This window comes from Xenopus laevis, chromosome 6L (assembly GCF_017654675.1).
Source record: "Xenopus laevis strain J_2021 chromosome 6L, Xenopus_laevis_v10.1, whole genome shotgun sequence".
Lineage (NCBI taxonomy): Eukaryota > Metazoa > Chordata > Amphibia > Anura > Pipidae > Xenopus > Xenopus laevis.
The window spans coordinates 134,592,655-134,605,728 of record NC_054381.1 but is presented as its reverse complement, the minus strand read 5'-3'; the positions used below and the strand labels follow the sequence as shown (position 1 = coordinate 134,605,728).

The window sequence follows — 13,074 nt, the reverse complement described above, 5'->3', positions numbered from 1 at the left end:
GGCAGACAATTACTTTCACTTTCAATTCAGCACTTCTTAGATGTCACTGTTTGCCACACATTCCTACAGTTCTCTTTACCATATAACTGTGTGGCCCGGGCATGGGGATGGACATTGGGTCCCCCATTCTGGTGCACAAACAAAATTCCGAGATGATGCAAGGCTTGTCTTAATAACAGTGTCAACAAAATGGCTGCTGCCTGCTTGCTGTAGTTTTGATATCTCAGACTGAAGGAAACAAGATTCAAATAATTTATATAGTGTAATTAAAGTTCATTATCCTTGACTAATCTGATAAAATAGGATTTTGAATAATTTTTTTGGGTGACGGGTCCCCTTTAAGTCTACTAAAAGATCATTTAAATATTAATTCAATCCAAAGGACTTTTTTTCATCCAATAAAGATTAATTATATCTAAATGGGATCAAGTACAAGGTACTGTTTTATCATTACAGAGAAAAAGGAAATCGTTTAAAAAAACGTTTTTTTTTTGTCCTTCTCCTTCTGCTCTCATTGGAAGCAACATTTTATTTTTAAAAGACCAGTAACATCAAAAAATTTAAAAAAAAAAAAACCACCAAGACAAATTAAACTTTAAAATTGCAAAGTCTTTATTAAGAAATAACTTACCGAAACTCTGCTTGCGCTCCTCTTCAGAAAAGGCAACATCGACGATCCATCGCGCAGAGCTCGATTTCTCCTCCCTGGCTATCTCCTATAAGGAAGGCAGGTAAGGGGGAGATCGAGTGCCGTGCGATGGATCGCCCGATCGCTTTCTGAAGAGGATTGCAAGCGGAGTTTTGGCAAGTTATTTCTTAATAAAGACTTTGCGATTTTAAAGTTTAATTTATCTTGGTGTTTCTTTTTAGATGTATACTAACAATTTTTTTTTTTAAATTCTTTAACCTTGGGAAAGCATTGGGCCTGCCCATAAGGCGTCTGAGGGATAGGGGTGTTTGGTCCATGGGACATTTTTGTTGCCCAGCACATTAATTCATATTTTGGAGTCTTCCAGGCTTCAGCTTCTGGAGCAAGTAGGGCACTGGTGTGCATTGCTAACAACAGACTTTCCTAAGATTGAGGTACTACAAAAAAAAAAGGTTAGGGCTATTGCCTTTCAGTGAGAAATGGTTGCAGACATGGGCCCTTGCAGGAGGCACCAGCATTAATTAGCTAATTTGCCTCAGTGTAACCTCAGCAGGTGCGTTTGGTTACCTACCTGTGCAGACACCAGCTAAGTATAATCTGGTGATTCCTCTGGCTGTGCAACTCCCAACAATAAGAAATGGAGGTGTCCTGTTCTCTCTCCAACTGAGCAGCCCAGTTTGCTGTTCCAGGAGCCTCATGTAAGTGCTGTTCTCCATAAGCTTGTGAGGCTTAACCATGTGAACTGGTATAATGAGCAGCAGATAAGGTATGTGTTCCATTCTGTTCCATCGCTTCTTGGCCTTTTGGCTAAGATCAAGTGTAGTACCTTTGGAACTACTTGGTCCTCTGGCTGGCAAGACCAAAGAGGAGTATCTGTTCTTATGATCCTATCTGAAGAACGGAGAAACCATTGGTCCTCTGGACTAGGCTGACAAGCGGAAGCTTGATGAAAGCTGGGTCGCTGTGCTCCCATGAGGGAGACCCCTGACTTGCATTTTGAGTCAGGGGAGATGCACATGCACCCATGCTTAATCAAGCTTCACTTCCTTTGCACTTACCATTAGGTGGGCGGGAAGTCTTTTCTTTTTCTGGCTGCCAACCAGAGCCTTGCAAAAGGCAACCAATGGCCTTGCACCGCCCACTCCAGCACCTTTTTTGTGTCTGGTTTGAGCACCCTGGATGGGGTCACGGTCTTTTGGCTGGACTCGCAGGCCATGACACACCCTGGGGGAAGCTTTGGCAGAACCCAGGGTAGACGGGACTCCCCCTAGCTTCGGCGAATGGGAGTCCAAACGCCCCCACACCCCTTCGGGGGGGCAGAGATGGTGGGCCCTCCCTAGCTTCAGCGAAGGGGGACCCACCCATTCAAGCTGTTCGCTGGCGGTAGCTGGGAACAGCTTGGGCAATGGAGCCCATGCCTTCGGGTAGGACTCGGAAGGATGATTCAATATCATGTGTTCCATTTTGTTTTGCAGTGTAGCCATGTCTCACTTGAAGCTCGTAGCCCTAATGGATATGGCCAACTGGACTGGCAGGTAATGGGATCCTATGCTGACCTGAACTGTGCTGAGTTCTTGCTGTTTGCTCACCTGAGATCAGTAGCCCTAATGGATAGCCAAGTGGGCTGACAGGCAGTGTGTTCCTATTATGTTCTGCAGTGTGATGCCATTTTGCTGTTTCTCACCTGGAATCAGTAGCCCTAATGGGTGCAGGTCACTGGGCAGGGGGGCTGCTAGGCTCTGATATATATGTGTGCTTAAGCAGCAGCTGATCTAAACTCTGTATCGCATGTTATTTTTTGTGACTTAGTTGTATCTGTGTCTAATATACCTGCATCTGAATGTCTCATTACACAAATGCAATGCTATTTTATTATTACTCACCTTTCTACTCAGGCCTCTCCAATTCATATTCCAGTCTCTTAATCAAATCTATACATAGTTATAAGGGCAATTGGACCCTAGTAACTGGCTTGCAGAAGTTGCAGAATTTATGAGTGGAGGGCTAAATAACTCTAAACCCATGGATAGTGGGAAGTGAGAGACAATTGCTGATTGTGTTAGAATATCACTCACTGCATCATACTGAAGTTAGGTGGGTTCTCAGTGCCCCCTACAAGCCAGACATCTACATCTATTGGCACATACTACTACTGATAAGCCTATTGTTATGATTCAAGGTTTTACAGATGGTCAAGCTTTTTATCTGTCATACAATCGTGTGGTGTCTTAGAGACAGAGGGGCAAATTCACTAACCTCGGATAATTCGCCATTGACGGCTTTGCTCACATCGCAACACTTTGCCAGGCGTAGATTCGACAGGACAACGCTAATTCACTTAAATCCGAATTCACTAAAATCTGAAGTTGCACCCAGTAGCCGAATGGTGGCGAAGTAGTGCTAGCGCTACTGCGGCAAGCGAAGTTGTGTTAATTTATGTGCCATGTGTTAGGAAATGTAGGGGGAAGCCGCGTACCCCAAAAAAAATTACGATCTTTTGCAGTCTATCACTCTGAAAAATGAAAAGTCGCCAGCGTTTTTTGGAACTTAGATAAATTTTCAACTATTTTTTGAGGAAGTCCTATCTACTCTATTGCACTTCACCTGGTCTGAGGTGGCGAAGGCAAGTCTGGCGCAAGAGGTAACATTCAATTAGTGAATTTATATAGTTACGTCCATTCACCAGAGCGCAACTTCACCAGGCGTAAGGGAGCAAATTACTACTAGAGTCTATCTCCTTCGCTAGCGAAATTACCACTGCTCCCATTAATAAATCGGCGAAGTAACGAAATGACGTCACGCTGGCAAATTTTTGCTAACGTTAGTCACTTCGCACTTTAGTAAATCTGCCCCAGAGTCCATATAGGTGTTGGGTCATTTGTTTGTTCTTTTAGATGTGGCCCTAATAATGTCAGTTGCATCCCTAGTGTTGTAGTATTTTGTTAGTGTACATTTAAGACCTCAGTTTTCAGGATACAGAAGTCGTTGAACCAGCAGAGTGTCTTTTAAACATTAAGAGATGGCCTTTGTTTCTCGGGTACTTGTGATATATAGTTTTAAGTATCAAATAATTGTCATTCAGACGAACCATGTAAGAACTTCTGGTAGCTAGATCTGCCAGGTTATATAAGTTTTGGTTAGTTCAGGCGGAATTGTGCTGGCCGGGGTAGGAGTCCTTTCGTTCGCTGCTGGCAAAAGTGGAACATCACAGTGGCTTAGTGCTCTGTCTGGGAGGCCTGTAGGGGGCTCTCCAGCGAATAAAGGCACACTACACCAAATTCTTAAAAAAACTTTAAAATTGTTTTATTTGAAGAATTGCCAAATCGACTCACCACCAGCATACAGGATATCCTCTTTACAGACTAATGTATTTTCCACATTTCCCCACAACACTGGACTTGCGAACCCTGCCTCTTGGCCTTTCTTGCACCACCTACTGGTCAGGCAGTCCGCCGTTCATCCTACAAGCCCTCCACCTCCCCCAGTAGGAATTTCTGTTGTGCCACCTCCCTCCTTCAGCCAGTGGGCCACCACAGCAGTGCCCCCTAGCTTTTCTGGATAGGATTTTCACCACTGGCCTGGGTTGTTTGCACTGCCCTGTCTATCTCTCTGTTCCCTGTCTGTGGCCGAGCCATGGCTTCTAAGCCTCTTACTCCTTGGTGGGGTGCCAGCTACCCTTTCTAACTTTGCCCTCGCTGGCTATGGCACCTAGTGCCCCATTTAAGTTCTACCTATCTACACCGACTAACTACGCCCTGGGTGAAACCATCCCTTTTATACCTTTTTTACCCTGTCTCACTGCACTCAAGCTTGTTCCTCTGGTGGGTGCTTGGTCAAAAGCTTAGCATATAAAGTTCAAGTAGGACCCGCACTCCTTATGTGTTCCAACTGAGTTTATTAAATCATCACTCGTGCTTTCCAACGTTTCGGAGCCCTTTGGGGCCTTTATCAAGGATAAAAGGGGCGAAACTTTGGAAAGCACGAGTGATGATTTAATAAACTCAGTTGGAACACATAAGGAGTGCGGGTCCTACTTGAACTTTATATATATATATATATATATATATATATATATATATATGCAGTCCATGGAGGAGTCGGCACTCACGTCACAAACTTCAAATATGCCTGGGTGCAGTGTCCAAAAATTAGATACAATATCATACAGAATAAGGTCCGCACTCTCAGGACTTAGGAAAACTAAAAAATTTTATTCACAAAGGAGACTGACGTTTCGACCTCTACAGAGGCCTTTCTTTGAGAAAGGCCTCTGTAGAGGTCGAAACGTCAGTCTCCTTTGTGAATAAAATTTTTTAGTTTTCCTAAGTCCTGAGAGTGCGGACCTTATTCTGTATGATATTATATATATATATATATATATATATATATATATATATATATATATATATATATATATATATATATATATATATATATATATATATATATATATATATTTGAATTATTTATAAATTAATTAAATTTGTGGATGGGAGTTATGCTGACTTGATTTAATAAAAAAAAAAAGAGATAAATGAGAGTTTTAGTAAATACCCCCTTAGAGAAAAAAATCTGTAGAAAAAAAATAGAAACTTGAATGTTCGTAAATAGGCCTCTTAGAGTTAATACTTAAATTTGCAAATTAATTTATACATTTGCTCTTGCAATCACTCCGAGGGAATTTGAAACAGTTTACATCTAAAACGAATAAAAGCTATTTAAAAATAGGAAAAGAGGGTATTTTATTTAACTATAAAAGCCTTAAATAAAGCATATATTTGTTTTCTAAGCTTAAAATGTGTAATATTATTTTGGTAAATGCAGAAATCCTTTGTAATTGTATGACTGCTGGTGTTTTTCAGATTACAGTCGAGGTTAAAGCCTGATGGTACATCCTGTAGCTCTGCTGGATAATTTTTATACACCTACGATATGCGCATGTCTTTTCAGAGTTGCATGTAGATGCCAATTCAGAAAATGATTTGCAATTGCAAGAAATAAAGCAGATGGAACTTCCATCAGTATAAAGAAGTGGGTACAAATGGGTGAGCAATCAGAAAACTGGCATACAGATGCCATAAAGATGTAGAATCCTGATACACAAAGAAGAAAAAGCTGCCTGTTCAGGTCAAAAGTTAGGCACCCCCAAGTGATTGCATTTACTTACCCAAAACCCTGGGCCGATGCTCCTATCAGCAGAAAACTGCACCGCCCGGGCTTATTCCAGTGAGCACCACGGAGAGATCTTCTTCTTTCTTCAAATTAGCTCCATGGTGCTCACTGGTATAACCCTGGGCCGGTGCAGTTTCCTGCTGATAGGAGCAACGGCCCGGAGTTTCAGGTAAGTCAATACAATCATTTGGGGGTGCCTAACATTTGGCATCCCGAGTGCACAAAGACTTTCCTTCTCCTTTAAAGGATACATGTACTGTTTAACATGAATGAATTTTGTTACAACAGCGCCACCTACTGTTCACTTTCAGACCAGTCTGACCACCGAGTAGTCAAGGGAGTTGTCAGGAGAAAGAAACAGGCTGTTCTTCTGCTTAGGAAAGATGTGAGAAATGTTTCTAATTTTATTCCTAAGCAGAAGAACATCAGAGCAGCCTGTTTCTTTCTCCTGACAACTTCCTTGACTACTTGGTGGTCAGACTGGTCTGAAAGTGACCAGTAGGTGGCGTTGTAACAAAATTAATTCATATTAACAGTACATGTATCATTTAATATCTTGGAATCAAAAGAAAATAAATAATGAATGTAAATTACTAAAGGGCTTAGAATAGCACCCTCATCAATTTGACATTCGCTTGTTTTTACGGTTTACTTATCCTTTAAGTAAAAGAATATATAATCCATATAGTGTTTGATAGAGGTACATAGGCTTTCACCCTCCCACCCTCTGCCTGTCTACTCATTTGTGCGTCATTTAGATGCTTTAAATGTTAGGGAGCATCATTGGGCACAGGCCACATTAGGGCCATGTACTCACCTGAACTATGGGAGATTTTTTTTGTCCAGAGTGCTGCCAAACCCCACACAGAAGTCCTCTATGAATGAGCATTAATGGGTGCGCTTTTTCACCGCCTAGTGTCTTTTCACTTTTATCTGGGGGCTTAACCGCTCCACCTGCTATTCATGTCCAATCCATCCAACTGGCTACAATCGTCTGAAAATTTATTTAGCAAGAAAAGGGATGTCTTGTGACGCTGCTCTGCTCAGAAATTGAAATTAAGTTCATGGCATGGCATATGTTTTATTGAAGACCGATTGTATCTTCTGCCACTCCTGTAACCCTGCCCTGGAGCAGTTATTAGTGGGGGTGTAGGAGAGACTTCTTTTCTCCATTCCAGGCTCCAATAAGGTAAGTTTGTGACAGCAGATCAGACTTATTACTAGTCATGCTAGTTCTAGGACCATATACTATATAAATGGAAATCTCGTCTTTTTTTTATCCCTTGCCTATATAAAATTCCATTTTACTGGCCAAAATACCATTCCAATAATAAAAAAATCAGCCAACACAACAGAAATGAATGAAAAACGTTTCTGTGAATGCTGCAATATGCTTCTTCCTGTAATGTCAGTTACAAGAAATTCATTTATTTTAGCAATATTTCATACATCCGAGACACATAAATCTGCATAAACTCAAAGCGGTACAGTGGGAGGAGAAACAGAACGGCGCATTGGATGATCTTACCCATACTGTAAACACTCGGTATTACAACTGACAATTTAAAATATTTACATATCGAATGGATTTTGTGTTTGAATAGAAGCGCAGAGTGCAAATGTACCAGTATATAAATAATTTAGTCACATAAACACCATTTAATAATTACAGTTTAGAAATTGATCGTTTACACCCCAGTCAGAACTGTCTTTAGTGCCGGCACATGGAACTGTCCACTTTATGGCTCATCAGCTGTTGTTGAAATAAACATAAAGGGGTAAAATGTTGGCTAAGCCCGAAATGTTGCCTGTTTTGTGGAACAAATGAATCACTTTGTTCAAATTGGTGCTGGAATATTTCTTTGGATATAATGTATTATTGTCACTAGTGATGGGCAAATTTGTCCTGTTTCGCTTTGGCACAAATTCGTGAATTTCCCGTGAAAGTCGCAAAACTGGCGAAAAATTTGCAAAACTGTTGCGACTATTCGCAGGCGTCAAAACTGACACAGGCGACTTTTGACAGACATGGGTGTTCGCTTAATTGTCGCCGGCGTCCAAATTGACTCCGTCAAAAACAAAAAGTTGACACCAGCGAATTTTCTCAGCAATTGCGCAAATTTACTCGCCAGTGGCGAATACGCAAATTTGCCTCAAATTCACACCTGCCGAATAAATTCGCCCATCACTAACTGTCACTGGTTTATCATATCATTACTTACTATACATTCCCTTCCCCAGAAACTAATTTCCCTACTGATACTTTAAGTGCAGATATTGGATTCCTTATCTGGAACCTTTTATCCAAAAAGCTGTGAATTAAACAAAGGCCATTATAAACAATTTACATTTTTAAATCATTTTAATTTCAATAAAACCTTACTTTGTTGGTAACTAATGAATGAATGAATCCATATTGTAGGCAAAACAATCCTATCGGGTTTATTTAATGTTTTAATGATTTTTAGCAGACTTAGGGGCAGATTTATCAAAGGTCGAGGTGAATTTTCAAATTCAAAAAATTAGAATCTCAAGCTATTTTTTTGTGTACTTCGACTAGGGAATAGTCCAAATTCTGTTTGAATATTGAAATTTATTATCTACTGTCTCTTTAAAAATTCAACCGACCATCTGCCATCTAAAACCTGCCGAATTGCTGTTTTGGCCTATGGGGGACCTCCTAGACCCTATTTGGAGTCAATTGGTGCACTTTGAAGAAGTAAAAACATCGATTCGAATTTGATCGAATGCGCTATTCGATTCGTTTGATTCTAATTCAACCGATTACGGACCTATTTGATCGAAAACTGAGCTATACGTCCAAAAACTTCATTTTGGTTGGTCTTTTTGAATTTGAATTTCGAAGTTTTTCAAATTCGACCCTTGATAAATATGCCCCTTAAGGTATGGTGATCCAAATGATAGAAAGATCCCGGTATTCAGAAAACCACAGGTCCCAAGCATTCTGAATAATTTATACTATACCTGTACAGGTATGGGATCTGTTATCCAGAAAGCTCTGAATTAGAAATAGGCTATCTTCCAAAGACTCCACTTTATCCAAATAATCACATTTTTTTAAATATTCGATATAATTAATCCTTATTGGAGGCAAAACCAGCCTATTGGGTTTATTTAATGTTTACATGATTTTCTAGTAGACTTAAGGTATGAAGATCCATATTACGGAAATATCAGTTGTCCTGAAAAACCCAGATCCCGAGCATTCTGGATAACAGGTCCCATATCAGTACTAATCTGTTGCCTTTATAGTCTTGGGTCATTGGTGACCTGTGTGGCCTGGGAGAGCTCCCTCTGCATGGCCCCCTAAAGACAGCTCTAACATGGATGCGAGATTTACTATGCGCTATTCAAAAAATAGCTCTTACAAATATACATCTGTGTACATCTCCCCCCCCTCTTGATATGGCGAAGAACATGTAAATAACATTATGGATGGCAATATGATAAAGATGTGGATAAAAACACGTTGTCAAGTCTATCATGAAACTAACCATAATACAGTTGTAAGTCATAAATAACTTAAAGAAAATATGATTTCTCATGGATCTTCCCCAAGGTTCCTTTACAAATTGTTTACATGTGCCCAGAATCCAGCTCGTCATTCTCCATGTTAATCCTGTAAAACATAAGAATAGAACTGTTACATTAAAATAAAACTGTGAAGCGGTCAGCATTATACAGGTATGGAATCCGTTATCCGGAAACCCGTTATCCAGAAAGCTCTGAATTACAGAATGGCTGTATCCCATAGACTCCATTATAATGAAAAAATCCAGATTTGTTTTTTAAATAATTTCCTTTTTCTCTGTAATAATAAAACAGTACATGGCACTTGATCCAAACTAAGATATAATGAATCCTTATTGGAAGCAAAATCTGCCTATTGAGTTTACATAATTTTCTTGTAGATTTAAGGTATGAAGATCCAAATTACGGAAATATCTGCTATTTGTAAAACTCCAGGTCCCGAACATTCTGGATAACAGGTCCAACACTTGTACAAAAAGAAAATGGGGAGGTGCCCTTTAGTGATGGGCGAATTTGTCCCGTTTCGCCAAAATTTTTTCGAATTTCCCCACAAAATGGCGAAAAAATCTCGAAACTTGACTTTTGATGCCGGCGTCAATTCACGGACGTCAAAATCAATTCCGGCGTCAATTCCGATGCCGGCGACAATTTGATGCATGCCTATTTTGTCCAAATGCATTAAAGTCAATGGGCGTGCATTAAATTGTCGCCTGCGTCGGAATTGTCGGGAAATTTCGCGGCAGTTTCGCTAATTAATTTGTCGAAGGCGAAACGCAGACGAATTTGCACCTGGCGGATAAATTCGCCCATCACTAGTGCCATTCCTTTTGTAGATAATGCTTTGGTTTGTGCAATAATGTGGATTTTATATGTAAGTTAATGCATGTTATTTTATGCATTTACCCTGATGCTCCTTCACTTGCATGTCATTTACATCATGGATGGGGGGACACTTACGTAGGAGCCTCTCTTTCATTCGACCCTTGATTGAGTTCTAACTAAGGGTAGGACACCACGGGCGATTTCTGACGCTGCATCCAACAGTCGTGTCACGTACCTGCGTTTTTGCGCAGCGTGTTGGAACGTGCGGAAATCACCAGTGGAGTCCTACCCTTTACAGTCAATGATCGGTCCAGGGGGAATGCTGCAGGTCTCTGCACCAGAAAAAGAAATGCAGCCATTCTTTACGTCCCACGCATGGGGCATTGTAAATAAGTCCTTTTACATTTTTCGACACAGGAAAACCTTTTTTTATGTTCTATTCCTTTAATGAAAAACCTACAACGAAGTGCAATTTGCAATTGCAAATCACTAGACAATTATGTCATCTCTATAGGGCAACTAAGATGTACTCAGCATGAACCTTTTTTGCACACATTTAATTAAAAGTGGGAAATTAACATTAACATCAAAGCTTGTCAGGTCTGAGACAAACAATAACTGCCGATGGGAATTATTCTGTTCTGAAATGATGCAAACCTTTATTCCATGAAACAACGCTGGATCAATTGAGATGTATGAGAGGTATGCAAGCTGCTAATGAAAGAAGTAGGTCATTAAAATGCCTGCCCACAGTGCCCAAGAGCTGAAAGTAATATATATATATATATATATATATATACTGATGGGGATAAATTAGTGTAAATAATACCAGAGAATCCCATAATGTAGAGAATCAAAGTCAGCACTCGCACAATGGTGCATGTTTCTAGATGGCTGCAATCCACAGCAGGCTACATAACATCACCATCCAGGAACAGAGATTTTAAAGCAGTGGTTCACCTTTAAAGGGGAACCATCGCAAAAATTAACATTTTATATAAGCTTCAGCATACTGAAATAAGAAACTTTGTAAATAGAATCAATTAAGAAATCTGTACTGTTTCTGAAATAATCAGGTTATCTTCACCATCGTTCTCTCAGCATTTGTTTCTTCTCATTCTCTCTTCATGCAGGAGTTGGGTGTCGGATATTCATTGACAATTAGATCCAATATATCTTATAGGGGGGCTCCTTTTGCCAAGAAGATGTATTAGAGCTCACTCTATTAAAATCACCAGTTATCATGTCTCTCTACATGCAGAATTTGTGCAAATGGCAGTTATTTTGTTAGATTTTCTTTGTACTGGAATCAATTATTTGAGTGAGCTCTAATACATCTGCTAGGAAAGGGAGCCCCCCTATAAGATATATTGGAACTAACTGTCAATGACTATCTGACACTCAACTGCTGCATGAAGACAGAATAAAGAGAAACAGATGTTGAGAGAGGAATAGGGAAGATAAACTTGATTATTTCAGAAACTATGCAGAATATTTAATTGATTGTGTTTACAAAGTTTCTTATTTCAGTATGCTGAAGCTTATATTAAATTTAAATTTTCGTGATAGCTCCCCTTTAAGTTAACTTTTTAGTCGAATTCTAAGCAACTTTTCAATTGGTCTTCATTCTTTATTTTTACAAGTTTTGAATTATTTTCCTTCTTCTTTTGACTTTCCAGCTTTCAAATGGGGGGTCACTGACCCCATCTAAAAATCAAATGCTCTGTAAAGCTACACATTTCTTGTTATTGCTACTTTTTATTACTCGTCTTTCTATTTAAGCTTCTCCTCTCTGTATTCCAGCCTCTTATTCAAATCAATGCATGGCTGCTAGGGGAATCTGGACCCTAGCAACCAGATTGCTGAAACTGCAAACTGGAGAGCTGCTGAATAAAAAGCTAAATAACTCAAAAATGTCAGATGATAAAAAATTAAAACCAATTGCAAATTGTCTCAGAATATAACTCTATACATCATACTGAAAGTTAATTTGAAGGTGAACAACCCTTTTAAAGACTTTATAAAAAACAATGGATTTGACCCCAAACAGTAGGCCCAAATCCCCTGGCAGATCATAATGCTGCAGTCAGGGGTTGTAATTATTTTATTTTAATTTGGTAAATGCATATAATTGTACTTAAAGGAACCCCATTCATTCCTTGTTCTGGTGCAATTTTGCCATGGGTCGAAGCAGTGTTCCAAATCAGCCTGATTTCATTTTGTAATGCATATTGAATTTAGTGCATGAGAATTCTAAGCTTCTAACTAAACTGTTGTTATACTAGGCTGATGTCAATGACAACATGGGAAAGATGAATTTCAAAAACCTCACTTGTATTGATTCAGAAATTAAAAATGCTGAATAAGCAATACCAAAGACCACAGCTGAGGCTAGCAATGCAATGACATTTGTGGTCATCTTTTTTTATACAGTATGTGTATTCAATGGGAGTTCCATGCATCATGGTGACCGGAGTTTCTAGCTTAAAAAGCCTGAATTTACGATCCTTTATCTTTAACCGCTAACATGACTCAGTACATGGCTACTTACTGGATTACCAGCAGTACAGCACTTAGAGCTTGGCTGACTCTAGTGTAGCGTTTTATACATGTACTAGATCGCAGGTACCCAGACTTAACCGTTGCGATGTCTGCTCTTTGTCAGGAGTGCTCCAGTTAGGAGCGCTCCACTCCGTATCAAAGACTGTAGCACCTATTTCATTGGGCTTGGTGTGAAATTCAAAGAAAAAGGATGCCAGTAACCTGGTTTCAATGCTGAATATAGGCTCATCTTCTGAGAGTTCCTGAGTGCCCTATAATTGCTATTAGACTGATTTCTGGCTCCTGACTCTTCTGCTTTGACTCCTGACTACACAGAT

The 13,074-nt window shown here is 39.7% G+C and overlaps 1 protein-coding gene and 1 pseudogene across 5 annotated transcripts in view; one reads left to right on the top strand and one right to left on the bottom strand.

Annotated features, from left to right (window-relative positions):
- The first annotated feature begins 1,436 nt into the window (after nucleotides 1-1,436).
- On the top strand, nucleotides 1,437-1,561 carry LOC121394910 (annotated as a pseudogene).
- A 7,434-nt stretch (nucleotides 1,562-8,995) lies between these two features.
- ralyl.L (RALY RNA binding protein like L homeolog) overlaps nucleotides 8,996-13,074 on the bottom strand; it is a 387,429-nt gene continuing 383,350 nt past the window's right edge. For all 5 annotated transcript variants that reach the window (XM_041566531.1, XM_018268099.2, XM_041566532.1 and 2 more), the window contains one exon: nucleotides 8,996-9,461. The gene's annotated coding sequence lies outside the window, so the exon portion shown is untranslated. The remainder of the gene's footprint in view (nucleotides 9,462-13,074) is intronic.